At 38.0% G+C, this 24742-nt stretch overlaps 1 protein-coding gene across 1 annotated transcript in view; it reads left to right on the top strand.

Moving 5' to 3' along the window:
* Positions 1 to 24742, top strand: part of SOX5 (SRY-box transcription factor 5) — a 981725-nt gene that overhangs the window by 145062 nt on the left and 811921 nt on the right. The window contains 1 exon segment of the mRNA XM_047740105.1: positions 7127 to 7203. The gene's annotated coding sequence lies outside the window, so the exon portion shown is untranslated.

The raw sequence follows: 24742 nt of genomic DNA, 5'->3' as shown, positions 1-24742 counted from the left end.
CTGGCTGCCAGGAATGGTCCTGTGGGTTGATACGTAGTCATTATTTTACTCCTCACAACAACCCTATCCCGTAGGTATTAGTCCTCACATCTTGTAGAAGCAGGCTGGCCTTGGAACCTGCACTCTCAGCCACAACGGCCTTTCCATAACTTTTAGAAAAGGACCAGGAACAGCAGTAGGCTGAAAAAGAGAAGCCCCGCGTTCCAGTCACTAGTAAACTAGGGTAAACTAATTTTCATCCCCTGTAGAATGCAGTCAAGAAATGATTATATCCTTTCCAGTTTCAATTTTGTATGCTTTTTTATATTACCACCTCATGAAAATAAATTTTTTGAGCAATAACTTCTTTCTGCAGTCCTCTTTAACTGTAGTTTCAGAAATGACTATGGAACTTTTCTAATATGTGGTGATTCTGGAATTTCTTTTGTCCTAAAACCTATGTTTTAGGTGAGTTCTTTTGGTTGCCGCTAATAAGAGTATCACAGTTGGCGAAAGATTTTCTGGCTGTGTGATCTTGAGCATATTTCTTAATCTCTTGTGCCAGTTTTCTTGTCTGTAAAATGGGTATATTAAAGTCCATAATTACAGGGTCATGTAAAGCACTTAGCACGATGCCTGTGCATAGTCATTCCTATACAAAAAGTGTTTGATTATGATGACTGTGGATCACCCCCCCGCCATCTTGAACATATCTGCCTCTAATTCTTCATGCTATCAGTTCTTTTATTGTGATTGGCCAGTCAGTTAACTTTGTGCCTTATTCATATCGTAGAAAGGTTATGGTACTATCAGAAGATGCTATCTATTCGAGGTGGAAGCAGAGCAGGTGGAACTTTAGAACTTGGTTAGGTTAGTCCTTCCGTGTGATAAATGTAATACTCCGAAAGAACAAGTGACTCGTCCAAGAAGACCCAGCTGGCTGGTAGAGCACAAAGGCAAAACCTGCAGGTCCTAATGACAGTTTCCAATATAGTACAGCTACCTATGGAGTTATTAAATAGAACATGCGAAAGTTCTTGAAATTTGTAAAAGGGACCTCAACACACAATGGTTTAAATTAGGGGAATTGCCCTAATATTTCAGATTTATAGTGATTTAAGATTTTAGATCATGTGTCTTTTTGGCATGAGAAAATATGCCTCCGGGTGTCGGGGGAGTATAGGTGGTCATCCTTCTTATTAACTCTTAAGAAATTGAGTTGTTGGGTTTTTTCCTTTGTTGAGTGAGGTAACATGTGATTTTCAACAGTATGGGAAGAAGTAGACCTGATATGCTTAGACGGTGTATAAAGAAAAAAAACAGATTTTTCTCTTGGGTATTTTAAATAGAATTAATTATTTAAATTGAGTTCCAATAATTAGAATTATTTAAATATATTGGGTCATTAAAATAATCTGAGAAACCATTATAATAATTTTTGAGACATATCTAATTGAGTCACAACGTATCCACTTACACTGTAATAGACAAAGAAAATGGAGCTGTTCTCATATGTATTCTTGTTCCTGAGTCCCTACCCTACTGGACAGATTGAAAGACAATCCAAAATAAATACAATATCACACAAAATAACTCAGTATCCTTACTAACAAGCCATCTCTTTCTGTGTTTTCTTGTTTGTTTGTTTTGTTTTTGTTTTTTTTATCTATTTCCCAAGCCTAGTACTAGACTGGGGTGAGGGACACACCCTGGACGTAAAATGTAAGGAGGCAGCCTTCTTTGGCAGCAGCCCTGCACTTCCATGACCCCGAGAGGGATGCTGCTTACCTTTTGTGCCTCCGGAATGCCTCACGAACCTCGCTTTCGTGCTGGCTCTGCCCCTGTGAGCACTAACGAAACCATCTTTGAGGGGTTCATGTATTGCTATGACTGGTGCAGGAGTGTGGAGCATCACAGCTGTGCCTGCTGACCCTGGGGTTGACCTCTGTATCCTTCCTGGCTTCTGCCCCCTCTGATACCGTCTCTATTAGTAGAGGCCTCTATTCCTGATGGTGCAGCGTACCCCACCTAGATTCTGAGCCAGAGTGGCTGCTGCTGACCTGCCACTGCCTTGAACTTGAGTTCCCTCTTTCTTTTCTCATCCCAAGGCTTTCTCAGTCTTTCTCTGTGTCTCACTTGAGTGTGTGTGTGTGTGTTGGAAATTTTTAGGTTCTTTGCACATGCACACAACCTGTGAAGAGTAACCAATTTTAACTCAGTCTGAGAACCTTCCTTCACCAGCATTTTATTTCTCCTTTTCCAGGTTACATGGGTACAAAACTTACAACAGGGATTCTCTTAGAGGCTTCTGATCTCCTCCATTCCCTCCCCAAAAAAGGATGCCCTGAAAGAGAACTGTCAGCCCATAGGCGCTTGGATTCCTTTTATCCAGCTGACATTCTCCTGCCCCACCTCCTTACCAGTTTAATAACAAGATATGCAGAAAGCCTGGCCCCTGTCTCTGAGCTCTGCCTCTCTCCTTACCCTAGACTTCTTTCCCCCTTCCTCCCTAAGTACGTGAGAATTCCTATATTGGCTCTATCAGTTAGGATCCATATTTTGCTCTTGTTTTTTTCACAGGGAATTTTTGGAAAACTTTAAACAACTTTTCACTCTCAAATTCTGTCATTCAAAGTTGTTGTCTCACTAGGTAAGCTGATTAAGAGCCCCCTTGTTCTAGATAGTAGCTAACCTCCCCACTTGCATACTGGAACCTACAAAGGGTGAGACCTCCAGGAACTCCTAACTGAGAAGAAGAGTACACAGCATCAAGAGGAATTATCGTCACAGTGTGACATACCGAAGATGTGTAGGCTAGCACAGGTTATTCCACGGGCTTCCATTCCTTACCTCCCAGCCCAGTTCCTACTCTCAAGTTAGAATACTCTTTCTCCATTATGTGTATATACTGTATAGCCTACCCTACAGAAAGGAGTAGATTCTCCCAACGAGGAACTTCTCATTCAGAATCTCTTCTCGACTCTAGGAATTTGTGATATGTACACTTCCTGAATTTTCTCCTTATATTCTTTTTTTTTTTTTTTAAGATTTTTTTATTTATTTATTTGACAGAGAGATCACAAGCAGGCAGAGAGGCAGGCAGAGAGAGAGGAGGAAGCAGGCTCCCCGCTGAGCAGAGAGCCCGACGCGGGGCTCGATCCCAGGACCCTGAGATCATGACCCGAGCCGAAGGCAGCGGCTTAACCCACTGAGCCACCCAGGCGCCCCTTCTCCTTATATTCTGCTTGTGGAGGAGGCAGGCATGGAATCTCATGCCATTTTAATACAATATGATCAATTTTATTTTATGATTAGGAACAGTATTTTATGGGAGAGAAGGCATGCCTAAGTTTGCCTAGAAGTGTCAAAGAGGGCTTCCCAGAGGAGTGAAGCCCAAGTTAGGGATTAAAGATTAATTATAGTCTTTTATGAATAAGATGGGAAGTGTATTTTTGAAAGAGCAAAGCTCAATGAAGAGCAGGACCTTGTCTATCAGACTGACCATTGTGTCCCTATCACCTAGCACAGAATTTGGCATCCTATACATACTTAAGTATTTAGTGGATAAATGGATGAATGACTATATCTTGAGGGCCATCAAAATTGGTCATTTTGAATATGGGTACAACATGATGAGATTTGTGTTTTATAAAAAATAATACGGCAGCATTGTAATGAATGAAATGGGAATGAGACGGGGAGCAACTGTTGTCACATGTTCTATGAAAGCTCCTGGGAGATTCCTTTTAAGTGACCTCTAACCTTTCTCTAGGTACTTAGAGAGTCTCTCACTCTGTACTGAACATATGCTAGTTTCCCATGTATGCCTCAAGAAGGCATGGACACTGACTGCTCCCACCCCTTAAGATGGCCCAAGAAAACCTAGAGATAAAGCACAGCATCTTTTAACAGTTACTTTCTCAACACCTTCCATATAGGAGATAGAGAGTTGAGGTTTCAAGTGATCTATTTTATAGGCAATAAATACATTTTTGTCATAGTCCATATGGGCTGCTATAATAAAAATACCATAAAGTGAGTGGCTTATAAACAACAGAAATTTATTTCTCACAGTTATGGCGGCTGGGAAGCCTGTAATCAGGGCACCCGCACATTGCTGTCTGGAGAGAGCCTGCTTCCTAGATAGTCATCTTTCCACTGTAATTTCATAGGGTAGAAGAAATCGGGAGTTCTCTGGGGTCTCTTTGATAAGAGGGCTAATCCCATCCCTGAGGGCTCCACCCTCCTGAACTAAGCACCTCCCAAAGCCCTACCTCCTAAACCCATTTCGTAGGTTTTAGCATACGAAATTTGGAGGGCACAGACATTCAGTGTACAGCTTCTGGCATACATCGCATCTTTTCTGTATTTCTTGTTCAGAGTGGGTCAATGAATTTTCAGCTTTGGCCATGGTAACCTGGGGTCTACATGAATCCGAGCACATAACTGACACTTGTTTTCAGAGCAAGACTGAAGAGAGGTCAGTAAAATACATGCAGTTTTGTTCCCATGGGTACTCATTTTATGTTGGTGTGTCAAATTATTAAAAACTTAGTGGCTTAAAACAAGGCCCACTCACTAGCTTGGAGTTCTCCAGGTTGAGTCTGGTATGGTGTGGCTTTCTCTGCCCAGAGAAGCACGGGCGGAAATCAAGGTTGGCCTGACTGAGTTCTTACATGCACTCTTGAGGAAAAAAATTTGCTTCCAAACCCATTCTTGTTGGTAGGATTCGGCTCTTTGTGGTTGTAGAGCTGAGGTCCCTGTTACCTTGCTGGCCATCAGCTTGGGGTTGTCCATAGCTGCCAGAGGCTCTGGAGGGCTCCCCAGTCTGTCAAAGCCTCTTTATGATTCAAATCTTTATTTCCCTCTGTCTTTGATCTCTAGATCAAGATTTAAAGGGTTAAGTCTAACCAGATAGTTCCCGTTTTAAAGTGTATAACATAGGGGCATCTGGGTGGCTCAGTGGGTTAAAGCCTCTGCCTTTGGCTCAGGTCATGGTCTCAGGGTCCTGGGATTGAGCCCTGCATTGGGCTCTCTGCTTGGCAGGGAGCCTACTTCTCCCTTTCTCTGCCTGCCTCTCTGCCTACGTGTGATTTCTGTCAAATAAATAAATAAAATCTTTTTTTTTTAAAGTGTATAATATAACCAGTTTAGGAGAGTAAAATTCATGATATTCACATTTCTAGGGACTATGCAGAGCATGTTTCCCAATTAGGAGAATTTAGGAGGAGCTTCTTAAATTCAACCAAACTTTAATTTATAACATTAAAAAGAAAAACACCCAAGTTGTGAACAGAGTCTTGCAGAGTGCTATCTAAGCACTTTGGAAAAGCAAAAATAAAAGTATGATTTAATTAACATTTTGTTTGAAAACCAGCACATCTTTTAATGAAGTTAATTTTCTAATATCTGACCTTGACAGGTCTACTATTACTAATCTTTAGAAATTTTACTTGTTTGTGACTCATTCACTTCTGAATATTTCTACCATTCACATTACCAAAGCGAAACAAAACATTTCTATATTTATTACTGGGGTGTGGTTTTCATTGTTTGTGCAAGGAAAAATAAAACAATGCCATATAATCTATACATAAACACTATCACTTCAAAGTGATTTTTTAAAAAGATTTTATTTATTTATTTGACAGACAGAGATTATAAGCAGACAGAGAGGCAGGCAGAGAGAAAGAGGGAGGGGGAAGCAGGCTCACTGCTGAGCAGAGAGCCCGATGCGGGGCTCGATCCCAGGACCCTGAGATCATGACCTGAGCGGAAGGCAGAGGCTTTAACCCACTGAGCCACCCAGGCAACCCCAAAGTGATTTTTAATAGTAAGAGCTTTGTTAAGTTAACTTGAATGATAAAATAAAATATCTTTAGAAAATTTGGGGATTTCAAGATTTAAATAAGGAAGTACAAGAGTTTTAACTAACTATATAATTAGTCAACTACAAACACATTTCCCCACTTACTCTTCATTTCTGACACCAACTGCAAGTTTGAGGGATTTCTAAAACACCTTTAGGTTTGACAACTTGCTAGAAGTATTCACTAAAGCAGATTATACTCAAGGTTATAGTTTATTACATGGAAAGGATACAAATTAAATTCAGCCAGGGGAAAAAGTGTATAAAGCTGGGTCTCAAACTGATAAGTATAAGGCTAAGGCTGAGTCGAAGTTTGAGGCTTGAAGAATCAACCACAGAGCTTTCATTGTCCTCTCCTCATAGAGTCAGATGCATTACTTCCCCAGCATCAATATGGCAGTATGCATGGAACTTTGTCAACTAGAGAAGCTCGCTTGAGTGAGCCTTTGGTGTCCAGAGTTATTAATGGGATGTGATCACATACTGCCCAAGTTTCTGACCTTTAGTCTCTAGCCCCTCCTGGATGTCACTATTGGGTTGATACCTTTAGTCTCCAGTTCCTTCCAGAGGCAGAATTGGTACTGCATGGCCCCAAGCCTCCATCCAAAATCACGGTTTGACTGTCCTGTGGCCAAAGCTCTTAGGCAAGCAAAGACACTCCTGCCAGACATGACATTTGGAAGACCTAGAGATCACCTCTTAGTAGCGAAAGACAAAGGCCAGCTCTTTCTTTGCATAAGTTTAACTCTTCACCACACAGAAAAGCAGGGAAAGAGAAATGAATGCAAATAGTCATTACCATTTATTGAAGGCATGTAGTATGTGAGGCAGTGTGCTAAGCATTGTTTCCTTTAATTTTTGGACACCAATGATGCTGTTATTATTTTTCTTTTGAAAATAAGCTGAGATTTATAGATTAAAAGATTTACCCAAGACCATGTAAATAGTCAATGGTGGAACCAGAATTTAAGCCAACGTCAGCCTAACTCGAAAGTACATGATTTTAAACACTTAGTTGCCTCCATCAAAGGACAATAAGAATATATAATGTAATAAGAATTTAGAAGCAATTATTCTTGAGAATTGTTTTCAGGACAAAGTTGTCATTCAAATATATAAGAATGTGCTCTGATAATTTAATAATGTAGGATATAGAGGAAGAAGATTGCTATATAGAATGGTTATATCATTGAATTCATACTTCCCAAGTGGATTCCAGTCAGCACTGTATCATTTAATTAATTCAAACACATTTATGGGGTATGCATTATATCTCAGGTGCTGTGCTGGACACTGGTGACCTAAAGATGATGACAAATATGTTCCTGTCCATAAGGAGCTAGCGATCCACTGGGGTATGTAAACTGTTTATTATTTTTTAATAATATGTTAGTTTTAAGCAGAACAGAGAGAGTGTAATATGTGAGAAATATTTTGCCTATGAATTTTGCAAGCATTTGTAACCATTTTTGTTTTTTCTGGCTGGATGAGCTAATGATAAAGTTAGTAATTTAGAGATTGTTGTTCATATAACTAATCAAATGTTTAAACTCAGCTTCAGTCTTTTAATATATTCTTTTAATAATAGGGTAGATTTTTAAAAAGTTTTATTTCCTTTGCCTTTGGGGGTGGGGGCATAGCATGGAGATTTGTCTGTATTTCCTACTTACAATAGTACATGAGGGCAAGTGAAGGGAGAATAGGAATGCCACCATCTCACATCGCACGTAAGAACAATGTGCTTTCTTCTTCACACTTGTAATGTTAATACTCCGCTTTTCATTGGTTACTTTAGGATCATTTTCACCTCTCATTTTCTCCTACTTCACTGATTTCTCCAATTGAGCCAAGTCCATATTGCGGTAAAATAGGATTCCTTATTTAGTTAATGGTGATTTTTGGCAAATATGTACTTTATTTAAGGTAAAGTTTATAATAGGCCATGCTTACCATACACCATGCAGTGTGCTGGGAGGTCTTGAAGAAATAGTACAGTAAATGCAGTAATATAAATAAGAAATATTATATCCCAGTTATACTTTATATATTTTATAGCTTAATATAGAGGAATCGAATTAGAAAATAATAAATTTAAGCGAATTTGATGTCCAGTAGTTCACACTGCTGCTCCACAGCACTAACAACAATATATTTGGATCTACTTAGAACATATATTAATATGCTATCTAGATTAAGCATTGTAAGTGCTGAGAGTGCAGTTGGGATCATTTTAAAATGTGAGCAACCCAAGAAAAAAAGTCCCCCTTTTTTTTTTTTTTTGCAATATGATTTTAATTTTTAAAAGCATTTAATTTTATAAACCATATCCATCATCTTTGCATAGATAAATGTTGTGGCAATTTTTTGAATGAACCTTTTGGTTCCCTAAAGAAATTATGGATACACTATAAATTTATAAATGAAAGGCCATTCATCAGAGTTATAAATATGAGTGATTCTTGTGCTGATGCCCATGTAAACTTAAAGTGGTTTAATATCTATTGGCTTTTGAGTATTGTTAGAACAGCAAAAGAATATAGATACTGTCATACTTACGTGGTGTCATAACATTGGCAACATGGTGAGAACGACATGAAATATTTTTTGAATAGCATGGCATTTCCTTGAATTACTGCTGGCAATAGAACATAAATCAACCTTAATGATGGATATTCCAAAGATGTTTATTAATCTATTTATTTAATCTGAAATACTCAGTCTTGGCATTTATAGAGCCAGTTCAAAGGAAGTGGCAAGTGCTTCTAAACCCCAACAGTTACTTTTAGGGGCCCCATAATTATGTCAGCTAAGTCTGGTTGGAATGGAGATTAAAATGCATAAAAATCCTTTCCTTCTAATCTATGCTAAAGATATTTGCTTGACTGAAATATGTTTTCTTATGTATGTCTAATAAAAATCTCAATTTGTTCTACTCCTGATAAAATTTATAACATGGCTCTCTATTTGAATCCTTAATTTTTAATCTGCTTCCCTGCCTCCCCGCTCCCCCAAATTGGAAGACAATCCCGTACTCGTATACTTTGACAGAAAAGGACTGGAAAACTGTTCAAATTCATGTGCATCAAATTAAGAAACAGCATATGGCACATGATTTTGGCAATATATAATGAGACAGGTAGGATGGACAGATATAAAGATACAGAGGGGAATTTTTATTAATAGTAAAGGTTATTAATGGTAAAGTACACTTATTAATAGTAAAGTATAGTAAAGGTCAGAGAAAGTCAGTAGCAATTAAGCTGAAGAAGGAAGGAGTCACCTGTGCATGTGTTGGGGAGTAAGATGATATGAATGTGCATGCAGGTACTTGTGTTATTTATTAAAATATGGAAAGTCTACGCAAAGAGCTAACTTCTGTATTAAAATAATGTAAGCAGCACTCAGCTTCTCTCCATTTCTTAGCTTCCACTGAGACAGCTTCAGTCTTAGCTTCACTTGGGAACAAGATGGTAGCAATAGCATGGGCATCCTCTCATGGTTCATTCAGATCAAACAGGAAAAAGAGAGTCTCTTTCCCAGAAGCCTTATCAAAAGTCTCTTTGTACTAATTAGCTTTGATTAGATCACAGACTAATCCTGTGTACCTCTCTTGCAGCAAGAGATAGAGTCAGCTTTATCACTTGCATGGACTAGGCATTGAGATGCCTAGAGGCATCTCTATGATGTCTCCCAGAGGGAAGGGGGGAACTTTTAATAGAAGGAGGGTATATGGATGCTAGCTAGCAAAACAAACAAACAAATAATTGGTGTCAGGAGAAAAATCACAATGGGTATGCACACATGAAATTTTGCATACATTTCCAGAAACCTGTAGATTTCTTAGCGATCCATGGATTCTAGATTAAGAAACTCTAAAAGTAACAATGAATCAATGCCTTCTGGAACAAACAAAAAACAGTATTGATAGCCATAGCCATCCAGGAAAATGTGTTTTTACGTAGACTGTTTCCTGAAAATAGACACAAAATGAATATAATCTATAACTAGTTGTTTAAATGATAAAATCAAATTAAGAATGAAAGAGAAGTTATATTTTCTTGTTAGCTAAAGTAGAAGTGAGTGGTTCACCTTGAAGATGTTTCTGTAACTACTATTATGTATGAAGAAAAGAGGCAAAATCTTTTACTGAAGATAAAAACTTGAAACTGGCAACGTCAGAAGACTTCTATTAGGATAAAAAGACGTTTTCCAATGTTTGTTCAACAACTTTTATTGCGATGGGGACCTGTGTTTATGTGCATCCTAAATCCCTTCAATTTAGTCAGTTCAGTTAAAAAAAGTATTAATCAGAATAAAAGTCAGAGCATAAGGAATACAGTCAATTATATTGTAATAGTGATGGGAGGGGACAGATGTAGCCACCCTTGTGGTGAACATGGTATAACGTATAAGCTTGTGAAATCACTAAACTATATACCTTAAACTAATGTAACATAGTGTGTCATCTACACTCAAATAAAAGAAATTTAAAAATAAATATTATTACTTGGAAAAAAATATCAGGTCTATGAAAGTGATTTGTAAAGAATATCCTTTTGATGATTGGCCCAAACTACCTGTTGATTTGCTTCTTTTTTTCCTTTTAGCAATACTTGTTTTAGAACATGTTGGTGATGTCAGTTGTTTCTTTTGAAATTATTTTAAATTGAGAAATCTTAAGAAAATTGGTAGACAATATAGGTTGATCATTGGAAAATGTGGATACTGTAAAAATACCTACATAGTGATTATGTACTTTTTATTAATATTGGTTAGAAAATAGTATTTTAATAATGTGGACAAAAACATAGCAACTGCCAGGGAAACAGTCATAAATATGCTTTATTTTTACCTAGATTTCTCAGTTTATTGACAAGCAGGAGTTAGGTTGGGATTCTAAGTTGCATCTCTGAACACAAGGGGAGTTTTTCTTAAGTGAGTCAAAATATTACTCAAAAATGGGAAGGAATTCCATGATTGCCTGATTTTTTAAAAAAACATATTTAAATAAACATGTTTAAATAACATGTTTAAACATGTTTAAAACATGTTTAAATAAACATATAATGTATTTTTAGCCCCAGGGGTACAGGTCTGTGAATCACCAGGTTTACATATTTCACAGCACTCATCATAGCATACACCCTCCCCAATGTCCATATCCCCACCACTCTCTCCCGTTCCCCCTCCCCCCAGCAACCCTCAGTCTGTTTTTTGAGATTGAGTCTTTTATGGTTTGTCTCCCTCCCGATCCCATCTTCTTTCATTTTTTCTTTTCCTATCCCCCAAACCCCCCACATTACATCTCCACTTCCTCATATCAGGGAGGTCATATGATAGTTGTCTTTCTCCGATTGACTTATTTGGCTAAGCATAATACCCTCTAGTTCTATCCACTTCATCGCAAATATTGCCTGATATTTTTAAAGAATAAACATGTTAATTGGAGACAGGTTTACTGTGCCACCTTTTGTCTCTTTACACAAGCAAAAACACTGAGGGTTTAACACTCTTCCTCATAAATTGATAAGCTTTTTAACCCAAATCTTCTACTAAAGAGACTGAAGACTAAAAGAGATTCTTCACTGTTCCTTGTTAAGTTTGGTATTCTCAGTTGTGAAGAAAGACATTATATTTTTCTCTATCAACTAATGTTACTGAAATGGTACAGCTGTTTTGGAGGGTGTCCACTTTTCAAAATATTTCTGCAAAGGCTATAATGTATCTGGCTTTCCACACCAACATGTTATTTTTAAAAATCCCTCCTGAAAACCTCAGTTTACCACCAGTTCTGGCTTCAATTGAAAAGTTTGTTCTTGTTTGATCTGTTACCACTCCGTGTGTGTATGGTGTTTGTTTTGTTTGGCTTTCTAGATTACAGCATATCTTTACACAGTGCCAATTGTCTGTGGATAGGAAACAGCAGGTAGTTCATTCGTTGAAAGCTAGTTTACAAATTTTCTTGCTATACGTTTCTCTGTTTTTCAGATTCAATTTTAGATTTAACCGTGATAAGGAGTTGTTTCTCTCCATAGTCATATTTGTCATCAGTGAAGTTTGGAGAAATGGGTTTTCTTTTTTAAAGAACAAGCTTTAAAAATATTTAATTTAAAATGTTATTTTTCCATTTGGGCTAAAACTAGTCAGTGGATATTTTTAAGGCTGTGAGTTAAAGCAGGAAGAAAGGGTCACTCCTGTAATCTTTCCTAAAGACAAAAGATAGAGGACCAAAGTCCTATAAGACCAATCCATGCTTTTTTTTTTTTTTTTTTTTTTTTTTTTTTTACACGATGTCCAATTCAGCTGTGTAGGTGTGAGTTTCAGATAAGGTTAAATGCCTTTATAGTCAAAACATTCCCTTTTATTTATTTTAAAGGCTTTTTAAGGAGAAGGAGGGGTTTAATCTGAGACCCCAAAGCATACATTTCTAAAGACACCTTGCCTGTCTGAATAGGGAATGAGCTAAGGGGTGAACAGGAGAAAATCCACAAATATATTTGAGTTTCACTTTAGAATTTTTGATAGTTTTGGTCACTGATTGACATTTCTCTCCAACTGGGAGTCAAAGAGGCAAAGCAGGTAATCTACATAATCTTTGCCATGTTTTCTAAAAGTGCCTGTAGATGAAAACATGTCAGACAGCTGGTCAAATAGGGCCTAAAGTTTTCTCTGTTTATTTGTTTTTAATCTATTCTTTACTGAGAAGGAAATAAAAAGAAAGCTTGAAGTTGGTGACAGACTTGGGTTCTTGCCACACTCGCAGCTTAATTTGTCGACAGCTCTCTACTTCAGAGAAAGTTAATATTTTCCAGAGATGTTCCATAGGTATTCTAAATCATACTACAGACACCTGCTCCTTTATATGGATATGTTCTCCACCTAGGATGAATCAGAGCTGCCTTTTTTTTTTTTTTTTTTTTTTTTAGTGTGCTTCCCTTCAACAACCTCATTAATCTTAGTGTGCAGAATTTAGGAGGAAAGTTGTGTTTTGCTAGTTGACACTGTTTAATGTAAATGATTTATGATTATTCTTTATGTATACACGATAGGCACTTTATAAATTGGATTGTTCTAGGAGTAACACGATACATAAATGTTATTGCTATAAATTCTGAGGTTGGCTATATATTTTTGTATCATGTAACCAGTTGACTTATAAATGCTGACTATTCCAACCCGTTCTTTCTACTCAATATTGTAAGTGGTGACTTAGGTAAGCCTAGCAGAGATATACACAGAGGCGCTCAAACTGTACTAGAACAGGACCTCTTGGCACCTCTCCAGCATGGCTTCTGGCTCTCTTCCAGGAGTAATGGCTGAAAGAAGAAAGAATGAGAGGGGAAACTGAAACTATGTGCAGTAAAAAGATAGATCTAAATGATTATTATTTTTTGCCCAGTAAGGTCAAGAGCCAACTAAGAGAGAAAAGGGGGGAAAAGCAGAGCAAATAGGAGAAAAGTATTAGTAAAACCAATTCAGCAAAATTTAGTTAGATACCACTTCCCGTGAATTTTTACCATGTAACATTAAAAAAGTGTAAGAGTAATAAAGATTAACAGCTATGTAATTATATATCTTTTTGTATCAATAGGTACAGTGTGTACAGAAATAATGTTTAATTCTTTTTTTTTTTTTTTTTGCATTCCTGTGAATGAATTGTTTGAGGAATGTTTTACAAACCACTTGATTCTACTGGTAGATGAGGCCATTTTGTAATATGTGTAATGCTGTTACACTAATAGCTCTCATTTTTTACCATGAAAAGTCAAGGTGATTTTCTTTCTTTTTTTTTTTTAAAAGATTTTTTTTTTTTTTTTTTTATTTGACAGAGAGAGAGATCACAAGCAGGCAGAGAGGCAGGCAGAGAGAGAGGAGGAAGCAGGTTCTCCGCTGAGCAGAGAGCCCAATGCGGAGCTCGATCCCAGGACCCTGAGATCATGACCTGAGCCGAAGGCAGCGGCCCAACCCACTGAGCCACCCAGGCACCCCTGATTTTCTTTCTAAGATCGTAAAGAATTTGGGAAAAGAAAAAAAAAGAAAAAGAAAACCTCTGAGTAATTGGTCATTTTATATCTAAGTAATTGTTAAATACCAAATTCATCTAAAATGTTGAGTTAAAGGGGAAGGAGGAACAGTCATATAACTGACCAGTCAGCTTCATAGCAATTTTTTGCTAGCCCCTGGTGTTGACTGCTTACCTGATCACACAGTCCTGGTGTTGGGGCTGATTTGAATTGTTCTATGCCCTAATTTGTGTAAAGAAGAACTGGGCTGTGAAGAATTCTATTGTGTTTATAGTGTCTCTTCTGATAGTGATTTTATAGTCCCTATCATAAGCTGTTTCAGTTGATTCCCTTCCCCCATGTCCTCTTTTTTTTTTTTTTTTAAGATTTTATTTATTTATTTGACAGACAGAGATCACAAGTAGGCAGAGAGGCAGGCAGAGAGAGAGAGAGAGGAGGAAGCAGGCTCCCTGCAGAGCAGAGAGCCCGATGTGGGGCTCGATCCCAGGACCCTGGGATCATGACCTGAGCCGAAGGCAGAGGCTTTAACCCACTGAGCCACCCAGGCACACCCCCCCCCCCATGTCCTCTTAAGTACTTCTGTCTACGCAATCGATCTAGTTACCGATGAAGCGAGTTCACATCAGCTGTTCCAGGGGCTGAAAATACAGATCAGTAATCTTAAAACCTTGAGGTTCCTATTCTCCACAAAAGACTAAATCTCATCAGGCAATCCTATATGAAAAGATGATGAGACTGAAGCAAGTCGGGTGTGTGTGTGTGTGTGTGTGTGTGAGAGAGAGAGAGAGAGAGAGAGAGACTTGTAATAGAAAACAATATTTATTTGACTCTTAGATTGAAGGAAATATCCTAATTTGCTCCTTTATAACTTCTGCAATATACTTTTAATTGTCAGGCTTTCTGGAGCTATCCTGGTGCATGCATTGGAAAGAACATGCATATGCAGAGGTCTCTATATTTGTAGGCACTATAGTCAAAACAACTTATTTGCTTAGCTGCAAAGCTGACTTATTCACCCACTCACAAACTCCCTAGAGGAAAGAGGCAAAAAGGTCAAATAGAAGCAATAAAGCCAATGATCTTTTACAAAAAAGTTACTTCATAAGTTCTCAGTGGCACTGTTCATCTTCTGGAAGGAGATCACTCCATTCCCTGCCTGTTCCTGTGCCATCAGCAGTAGTTTGGGATTCATATTAGAAGAGGGAAGCCTGTTTCTACCTTGCTGCTGCTGTCCACTCAGGTAAGCTGGATTGAAATCCCAGACACTGCTCTACCCGCCTAGACTATGGGAAGATTCTGTGTGGTTAGAAGGTTTTACAAACCTCAGTTCACTGATCCTGTAGAATCGTAACCATTATTTAAAATTCTGCTTTATCTTAAAGGAGGTTAAATTTAAATGTAAGACCTTCAGATATAAAAGCACGCATGCACACACGCACACACAGGTAACAGCAGGAAAAACCCATCACTTTTTGTTTAGTATGGAATACTTGGAGTAACTATCATTAACTGAGCACTTTCTTTTTGCCAGGTACTGCTTTTTGACTTTGCATGTAGGATCTAATTTAAGCCTCCTAAGTACCTCGTGAAGCCAGTGCTATTATTAAACCCATTTTTCAGCTGAGGGAATTGAGAGAGAAAGAGAAATTGAGTAACTTGCCGTGACTCAACAGCTAGTGGGAGGTGGAGTCAGGATACAGAGCCAGACAGAGAGCTGCTGGGGTTGAAGCACACACTGGCAGGTTGGCTTGTAAGCAATGTGTAGTGCTTCACGTATGAAGACACAGGAATAGCAGAGCCATCATTCAGTAGGAAGTAGGGCTTGAATGTCTTTCTCTTCTACTGATAGTCACTGTATCTCTCACTCAGGCCCTGTTGTGGCTAGTGTTGAGTCTTATTTGAGACAGCTGGTCAAAAGTGAGTAGAAAATAATCGATGGCCAAAGAAGAGAAAGGAGTGCACTGGTTAATATGAGGATCTGACCTAAGGACCTTGCTTTCACTATTGCCACAGTAAACAAGCGAGCTAATGAACCACAGATGTTAGTGTGTCATTAGTGTCTAGCAGTTGTGTCTTCCTGGGTAGCTACCATCAAGAAGGACAGTGCCCTCTATGAATATGTATTTAGTACTAGATACAGCAATTTATTCTTTTGAAAAGCACTTTATCATTTTGGTGTTGATAAACATATAAGCAATAATCAGTAGTTAGAAGTTTCAGGCTAAAATGGATGCCATTATTAGTGACTTAACAACTTTTCCTGGGAATTCCATGTGTGTCACCAAGACTGGATTGTGCTACCCAGAGCTACACATGTTCACTCTTTAGAAAAGTTCACTTCAGCTGCTTCTTGCTAGGAACCCTTTGGTTCTCAGAACTGCGGTAGTCACTAGTTTCCAAACTCTGAATATGTAAAATAAAGTACTTGCACTAAAAACCTAGGAGCTGTATAGGTCAGAACATTTGTTTAAACTAATACAGAATTAGCTTTTTCAGTTCCAGCTCTGTTTTTCCTATCTATTTGCCTTGCTAATAAGAAGACCTTAACTTATTCCTGTTCTGTTACCTTGTGCCATGATACCTCTCCTTTTTGGATTTTTTAATTCTGAGTTGAGCAGAACTTCCTAGTTCATGTAAAGAACTTCCACAGTAATCATAAAACATAAAGGCCTCTTAATAAACAAGGATGGTGACAACAAGGAAATTTAACTCAAACTAGGCAATATAGCATCTCTCAACAAAGAACTTCAAATGCATTTTGAAATTGGTCTTTACAGATTTTTTTCTCTGCCTGAAACATGTGTGCTAGTTCTATTTATATAAGGGAATAGTGACATCCTGTGTGTAGCTAGACTAATTGCCTCTGTAATTAACCTATTTGAGAAGGAAGTTGCATAGAAATAAAATATCATTGAGGACTGAAAGGGGCAATTTTATCTTAAAGCAAACCTCTAACTTTACCGGAGGGTATGGACTAAACAAAAGGATTCTGTCTCCTTCCTTCCATTTTTTTTTTCCTTCCTTCTTTGCCTTGTCTCTAAACAGGCCACTGTCTTCTTCATTTTCTCTCTACTACACTTATTTTCGATATTATAAGGTAAAGATCTAGTGTTATTATGAGTGAATATTCTGTTTTTAAAAGTAGAATTGAGGATAGATGGAAGTGTGGTGAAAGAGAAAGTCTTTTTGTCTCAGTGGTATTCAGGGGCTGTTTTTGGTCAAGGGTAAGATAGCCATAGAATCATTTTGATGTCTCAGAAGTTGGGGATGAAAATCTTAGCCTTCTTCCTATCCCTTGATAAAATATATATTTTATAAATATAAATTTAGAGAAGGGTCTGAGGCCATGGCAAAAGCAGGGTTTTTCTTTTGACCTCTTAAATCCAGAATAAACTATTAGAAGACACTATATTATAATAGAGTGTAGTTTTTGTGGTCAGAATTATTCATACCTTATCCAAACATATGACTAAGGGGTAAAAGACCAGCAGTTGTTTGTTTTTTTTTCCCCCCAAAGTGTCCCTTTCAACATTTTAAAAGGTAAGAGATTGCCAAGACATATCAGAAACTAGTGGGACAAAGCAAGAACAAGAGGTCTAGGAGAAATTAGTCAAAGGGGTCCTGCTCTTTTTATGTCCTGACTTACCCTCAAATCCCAGCAAGACCCAGCTCTCTGGGCTTTGCTTAACCCTAACTTCACATATAATCCCCTATTCCATAATCAGAAACAGATAGCTTGCTTCAGACTTTTTTCACGAGATAACAAATGTTATCTTATCATTGATACATTTTTCTAGTCAGGTAACGAAGTTTGTATTTTACATGTTATACTGACTTGAAAGAACTTAGTTTAAAGTTATGACCAGTACTAAGAAGAATTTCCTTGTGAAATATTTGAGAATTTTAAGCCAAAGTAAGCGTAATCACTCTATTATATAATGATGGCTGAGAGCAGAATAGTTGGAATGGAAATGGTTTGGAGTTTCAGACTGTGGTGAACTTGGATTCCTTACTTTGTAGGACAGTCTTTCCATGCCTCAGTTTTTTAAATCTGTGATGGGAGGATAAAAATCCCCCTTTCATAAGATAATCTTGAGACTTTAATGAAGGAACATTCATATAATACCATGCCTAGTGCCTATAAATAAGCAGTTAGTAAATAGTAGCTAATATTGTTTCAGATAACATTTGATAAAGCAAAATGATGTGGATACTAGTTTATTGTGAAATAATTTAATCTTATCTGGTTGAACTATTCTTCAGATGGATTTGCTTAATGATCCTTTCATTTATTGTTTTATAATCTTTACTGTGGTAACGTCTCACTTCTATTGATAATTTATATTAGCAATAGTTGGATTATCATTCTTGGAAGATGGAAAAATGTCTTGCAAAGACATTTTTAGAAAGTACTTTTCCTTGGGAAAAACACGAAATAAAAGAGGAGAAAGAAACACTGCAGAAACTTTCTTGTGCGTCACCATTCTTGTGATTAATTCTTAATAATCATTAATAATTATCGGATTGTAAAAGAGGCTTCTTATGAGTAAAAGGAAACACTCAGCTCTCCAGAACTGGTCATTTGGTCGTGGCTATGTTTTGGCAATGGTGCTAATTAAATATAGTATCTATGATCATTGGGGTGTCTGGTAGCTTTATGCGAGTCTCCCATCTGTTTTATTGGCCATGTTCAATCAGATAGGGAATTACCTGAATCAGAACCTCAGAAAACCATCCTCAGGAGATTCGAATTCAGTCAGTGCTCATTATCACAAGATAATTCACTCATCCATTCAACAAACATTTATTGGGAGTACATTACATGCTCCACCCCCCACCCCCCACCCCCGTGTCGGTTTTGAAAATATACTTGTGAACAGAGGAGACAAGGCATGGGGCCTCACAGCTCTTACAGCCTGACAGAGAAGGTACATAACATAAAACAAGTAATTACAATGAAATGTGAAAGTCTTATAATAGGGGAATTTTTTTTATCTCTAAGCCAACTGAGTTGTGAATTCCTAATTGTGGGGGTAGGGGTATTCCTCCCTGCTTTGAATTTCCATAGCATTTTACCTGTACCTCCATTTGGAAATACCTTCCACCTTGCATTTAGTTCTTATGACTGTGGCATATCCCCTAGGACTTCAAATTCCGTAGGAATTAGGCAGGATACCCGTGGGAGTGCCCTTAGTCTCTTTCAGAGGATATGCACTTGGGCACTGTACGTAGTTGTTACTAAATCAGTGCTGTTGAGAGAATTGAAGCAAAGAAGTGTTAGCGGTTTACTTCCATCGTTCTTTCTGTTTTAAATTCTTAAATATTTCGCTTTGAAATTTCTCCTTCTTCATATTCATTGTGGTTAGAGGGTGGGAAATAACCAATTGAAAGTCATTATCCCTCCTTTATCCCTCTCTCTCATCTATTATTCTCTCAAAATTTAATCCACAGCAATCTCCTCTGGAATAAATGAATTATTATTTGTAAGACTTACCAAGTTTGCTGTACTCAAGTCTGACTTTAGTGGCCACATGCACATAATAATGGGGAAGCGTCTCCTATCTGTGGCCTTTTAGGATATCATGATCAACCTTTTTTCTGCCAATCCCTGGACCTATCAAGAGAATCAGTGTTAGGTTAAATTTGTGTCTAGTTTGCAAAGGTTAGAACTCTTCATTGGCTGTAAAGAAAGGTAGACCCTGTAACCATTGCTGTCACATTCTTCTGCCATTGCTCATCTCAGTGCGCTCTAAAAAAATAAAACTGAATTCCAACAGCTTTTAAAAAGGAGGAAAATAATCAGCTCTTCGGTGGAAATCCAATCCATCGCTTAAGAAAATTTGGTAATAAAAATGATAAAGGGAGTAGTTCTGCAAATAGAAGCAGGCCTTTGCATATTCTTCTGGAAGGACTGGAGCTGCGCTGAGATTGAGAGACCTGAGTTCGGTGTTGCCTGTGAGCTGGGGTGTAATTTAGTGAGCTGACAGGAGGCGTATCTCCTCAATATCTGTGTTTGGCAGAAGAGATGAATGCATACATCAGGAAACAATGTTTAAGTGTTTTATTTCCTTATTTCAGCCTGTCAAACTGTCAGTATAGTTAATGGCCACCAGGAGAGAGAGAGAGAGAGAAGGAGGAGGAGGAACAGAGAGAAACAAAGGTGCTATGGAATCTGAAAAGAAAGAAACCAGGAAAGCATTTGCATGTTTCTGTGGTATAATGGTCAGTCAGACAAAAATAACTCAATATATTCATCTCTCTACTAAAGCCAGATGTGCTGGTTCCTTACCTCCCATCCCTGTGCCCTTCCGTGCCTTCGTTAGTGTCCTTCATGATTGCTTCATTTAACTTTGATCTCTGTGACTCCTCTCACTGAAGTCTAGATTGATTAGCGATACTTATAGGATTATTTTATGCTTTATTCACAGTATCCAATTTTGCTCAGTTTTCCAAGTATACTGTTTTGTGTCCATTGTTTATAAAATCTGGTATTGGTGCTGTTTATTCAAAAATGTTCACTCTTACTCATAAAACATCCCCCCTTTCTTTTTATCATTTTGAGTTTTTATGGTGGACAAAGAACAAAATTGGGCTGGATTTTGACCTATTGTATCTTTCTTTAGAAAAGAGAAAGTGTAAACTGAAATGACTAAATTAGACGTTTACAAGTACAAAATTACTTTAAATTTCTGAAAAATCTTAACACAACCAAGGGATTTTTATTTTATAAAAAGGAAGTATATATAATGGATTGTTTTTGTACTAGAAATGTGTTATTTTTCCGTAGAAAGGGTAAAGCCTCTTGTCATTCACATCTATGTCAAACTGAATTTTCAATCTTTGAATTCATTCCAGTGATGAATACTTTTTATAATGAATACTTTTAATTGCCTTAAAAACTGAGAAGTATTTAATTGGAAAAAATATATTTTAAATATCTGTTTAAAAATCTTATAGAAGGGGAGCCTGGTTGGCTCAGTGGGTTAAGCCTCTACCTTCGGCTCAGATCATGATCTCAGGGTCCTGGGATCAAGCCCCACATTGGGCTCTCTGCTCAGTGGGGAGCCTGCTTCCTCCTCTTTCCCCCGCCTGCCTCTCTGCCTATTTGTGATCTCTGTCTGTCAAATAAATAAATAAAATCTTAAAAAAAACCTTGCAGAATGGTCTAAGGAGAGGTGGTATGGGATATTAATTACACTGGGATCCAAATCTGGCCAATTATGAACACCTGGAGGCCGTTTAAAAGTACAGACCCTTGGACTCCTCTCCAGATTGCCTGGAAGAGGATCTGAGGGATGAGGGTCCAGCATGTGCATGTCTGTATAAGGTCCATGCCACACTCCCTACCAGCCCCTAGGTGACGTGGGCTACCATCCAGCCCAGAGAGCATACTGTCTCTGTCACAGAGAGAACACTGCTCCAGTTATCAGTAGAATTTGGGCTGGTTTCTAATCGGATCATTTACTCACTGAGTAACTTTCGGCAAATTACAAGCTTTGGGGGCGCACATTTTTCAACTCTGAATAATTTGTGTCATATTTTCTACTGCTTTAAAATCTTGGAACTTCATTATTTAATGAAATTTTTAAAAGTTTAAACTTAAGACTGAGTCAAAATATACATGCACACATACAGTTACTTACTAGCTTTTATTCTTAGATTGAGTTGATAGAAGTAAGCAAACGGTCATTTGGGTGGCTCAGTTGGTTAAGTGTCTGCCTTCGGCTCAGGTCATGATCTCAAGGTCCTGGGATTGAGCCCCGCATCGGGCTCCCTGCTCAGTGTGGAGCCTGCTTCCCCCCTCTGATCCTCCTCCACTCCCCCACCTTGTGTGTTTGCTCTCGCTCTTAAATAAATAAATAAATAAATAAAATCTCTTTTTTTTTAAAGAAGCAAACAAACCATAAAAAGTCAAAAGAATCTCTCCTCTCAGCTTCAGTTTAAGACTTCTTGATTGGACCTCTCTTTTTTATGATATCAGTCATGAACATGTTCTCATGAAAATGATAAGCCTTCAGATGCAAAACTGAACTCTTCTCCACCTGCCCAACTTTGTTTCTTCTTCAGCGTGCATATCTTAACAAAAGACATCACCACACATCTTGTGTTAGACGGAAACCAAGCATCATCATCCCTCTCATTTATCTTCGATATCCTGGGTTGATCTCACCTCCTGAAATATTGTTCATCTGTCAATTTCTTTTTATCTTCCCCACCATCCATCCTGGGCCAAGGTGCCATATTTCCTGGATTCTGGAATAGCCTCCAATCGAGAGTCTTTTCTATACCACTTCACCTTGTGCTCTAGTAGATGTTCAGTACTGCCAAGATATTAAAAATGCAGATCTGATCATAGGTCTTCCCCCTTTGCATCCCATCGCAATTGGGATAAAGACCAAAATGTGTACAGTGGCCTGCAAGACCCTGCATGATCTGTCCCGCCCTTCTAGAACTCTCTCACTCTCTGCTGTCTATGCCAACTGGCTATCCTTCAGTTTCTCACACAGTGTATTACCTTTCCATCGTAGGGCCATTGAGTTTTCGTTTCTTTCTGTCTAGTAAACTATTCATGTTTATAAACTATTGTAAACTATTCAGCTTATTCATTTCAGATCAGCTGGAATGATATTTCCTCAGGAGAGCCTTTTCTGATGCCCCAGGTATGATTGAGTCTACCTATTGTATGCTAGAATAGAATACCTTGCATTTTCCTTTAGAGCATTTTTCAGTTTATAATTTTATATGAATGGAATGGATTGGTTAATTTTTTTCTAATCTATAAGACTATAACCTTGGTAAAAGTAAGGACCTTGACAATTTTGTTCATCATGGATTCCCTAATTCTTCAAACAGTGGGTAGTATATAGTAGGTTCTTAAGAAATACTTGTTAAGTAAAAGAATAAATGAATCAATAGAAGAAAAGTGCTCATTTATGCAGGAGCACCTCCCCCATTGCCACATATACTCTTTCCTGTAATCTGGAATTGGTAATCTCTCAACCTGCTACTATTTCTCATTCTCTGTTCTGGTGACTTCTGAATGCCTGGCTTCACCTCTTTTCTGCGCTCCTCTGAGGTTAAAGGGGGAATGTTAAAGCAGTTGCTTTAGTTGCAGCTCTTGAGATGAGGTCTAAAATTGAGTGAAATAAGTCAAGCAGAGAAAGTCAATTATATAGTTTCACTTACTTGTGGAACATAAGGAATAACATGGAGGACATTGGGGGGATGGGTGAGCCTGGTGGTGGGTGGGTGGAGGACATGTTATTGCATGGAGCACTGGGTATTATTTGTAAATAATGAATCTTGGAACACTACATCAAAGAACTAATGATGTACTGTATGGTCACTAACATAACATAATAAGAAAGTAAAATTGTGCATGACTCATGCAAGAAGTATGGGTAGAGAAGGGACCTCTCAAAAGTTTCTTTATAGGAAATAAAGACTCCATTTTCTGGACTCCCTCATTTGCCCAAATAAAGAGCTTGTTCCATAGAAGGTACACAAATCTTGTATCTGAACTGGTCAACCATCATGTCAGGATCATATCTTGACATAACACATTAATACAGGTTATTGGCAGGAAGGAGAGCTTTTGGAGACAGAGGATTAAAGATATGGGGTTTAGTTAAGGCAGTATATTTATTGTTGTCTGTTTTTCTTTGTCAAATTTGATCTGGGAAACTGGACCCCTGTCATGTACCTCGTGCATTAAAGAGCCTTCTTTCTCACCCTCCTCTGGCTATTCCCTTCACTCCTGGGTAGATGAGAAATCTACCAGGCCCTGTTCTAGATATGCTTCAGCACATTTATACCTTGTAATTCTCTGTCCAAAGACTTCACACCTGTGAATGAGGCCTGTGCAGGCTTCTTTCATGATCTGTCCTTCAGAGGTCATACTTTGCCCCTGGAGTGTGTAACCCTGGGTCCAAGGGTGGCCAAGACATAGCTATTTGTCTCTGTCTCCAGGGGCTGGACACAGAGAAGGGGTATCTCCATTTATGCTCCTGTCCTGGGCCACAAATATTAAGGGGATGCTGGAGAGTAGAGGGGTGCTTTAGGGAGAAGGCATATAACAGGAGAAGAGCAATGCCCTGAAGAACATAAAATCAAGGCCCAGACAAGTTAATACTTGACTAGATGAATAAATAAACCCATAGTGTCTGAGCAAAATAACTTTTGAAAGCAGAAGCCAACTAGAAAGATCAGAATTAGGAAAAGACAACCTTGATTTTTACAGCATGACTCTCATATCTAGTCAGCACAGTCATGATTAGTGGGATATTTGTTTTAGAGAAAAGGCTCATGGCAGTGATCCATGACATGAACACACTGGGCCCTGTTGTTATGGCCCCACTGGAGCTCAGTTTGTTATTCACATTTTTTTTTTTTTTTTTAAGAGAATTGAGGGTTGATTTTGTTTCAATATTTGTTTCTCATCATATAATTAATATATTTTTCCCCCAGAATTTTCTATAGTGAAGTAGAGAGAACTTGTTATTCTCATCATTGGTAGGAAGAATTAATAACATAAAGAAGTAGTTAATAGCATAGTTAAAATTTATTGTCACAAAAACACCTGTCCATTCATTGCTGTCCTATGTAAACAAAATCTCAGTGATACTAGTGGAGGAAAATCAGGAAGGGACTTCTTAACTTTAAGATGATTAAACCATTTCATTCAACCGGCAGTACTTTTCCCTTAAGCCAACAGCTCTCTTTCTCACAGTACCTTTAGAATCTTTTTGCAAAGTTGAAAGAGCTATAATTTTAATGTAACTATTATATTCAAGACATTAATGACCTGGATCACTGAAAATAACCATGGTAACAGGTGAGAAATCAAAGATAGTTAATTTAATTGCCACAG

This window comes from Lutra lutra, chromosome 8, assembly GCF_902655055.1.
Source record: "Lutra lutra chromosome 8, mLutLut1.2, whole genome shotgun sequence".
Taxonomy (NCBI): domain Eukaryota; kingdom Metazoa; phylum Chordata; class Mammalia; order Carnivora; family Mustelidae; genus Lutra; species Lutra lutra.
This window is presented reverse-complemented; position numbering and strand designations above follow the sequence as displayed.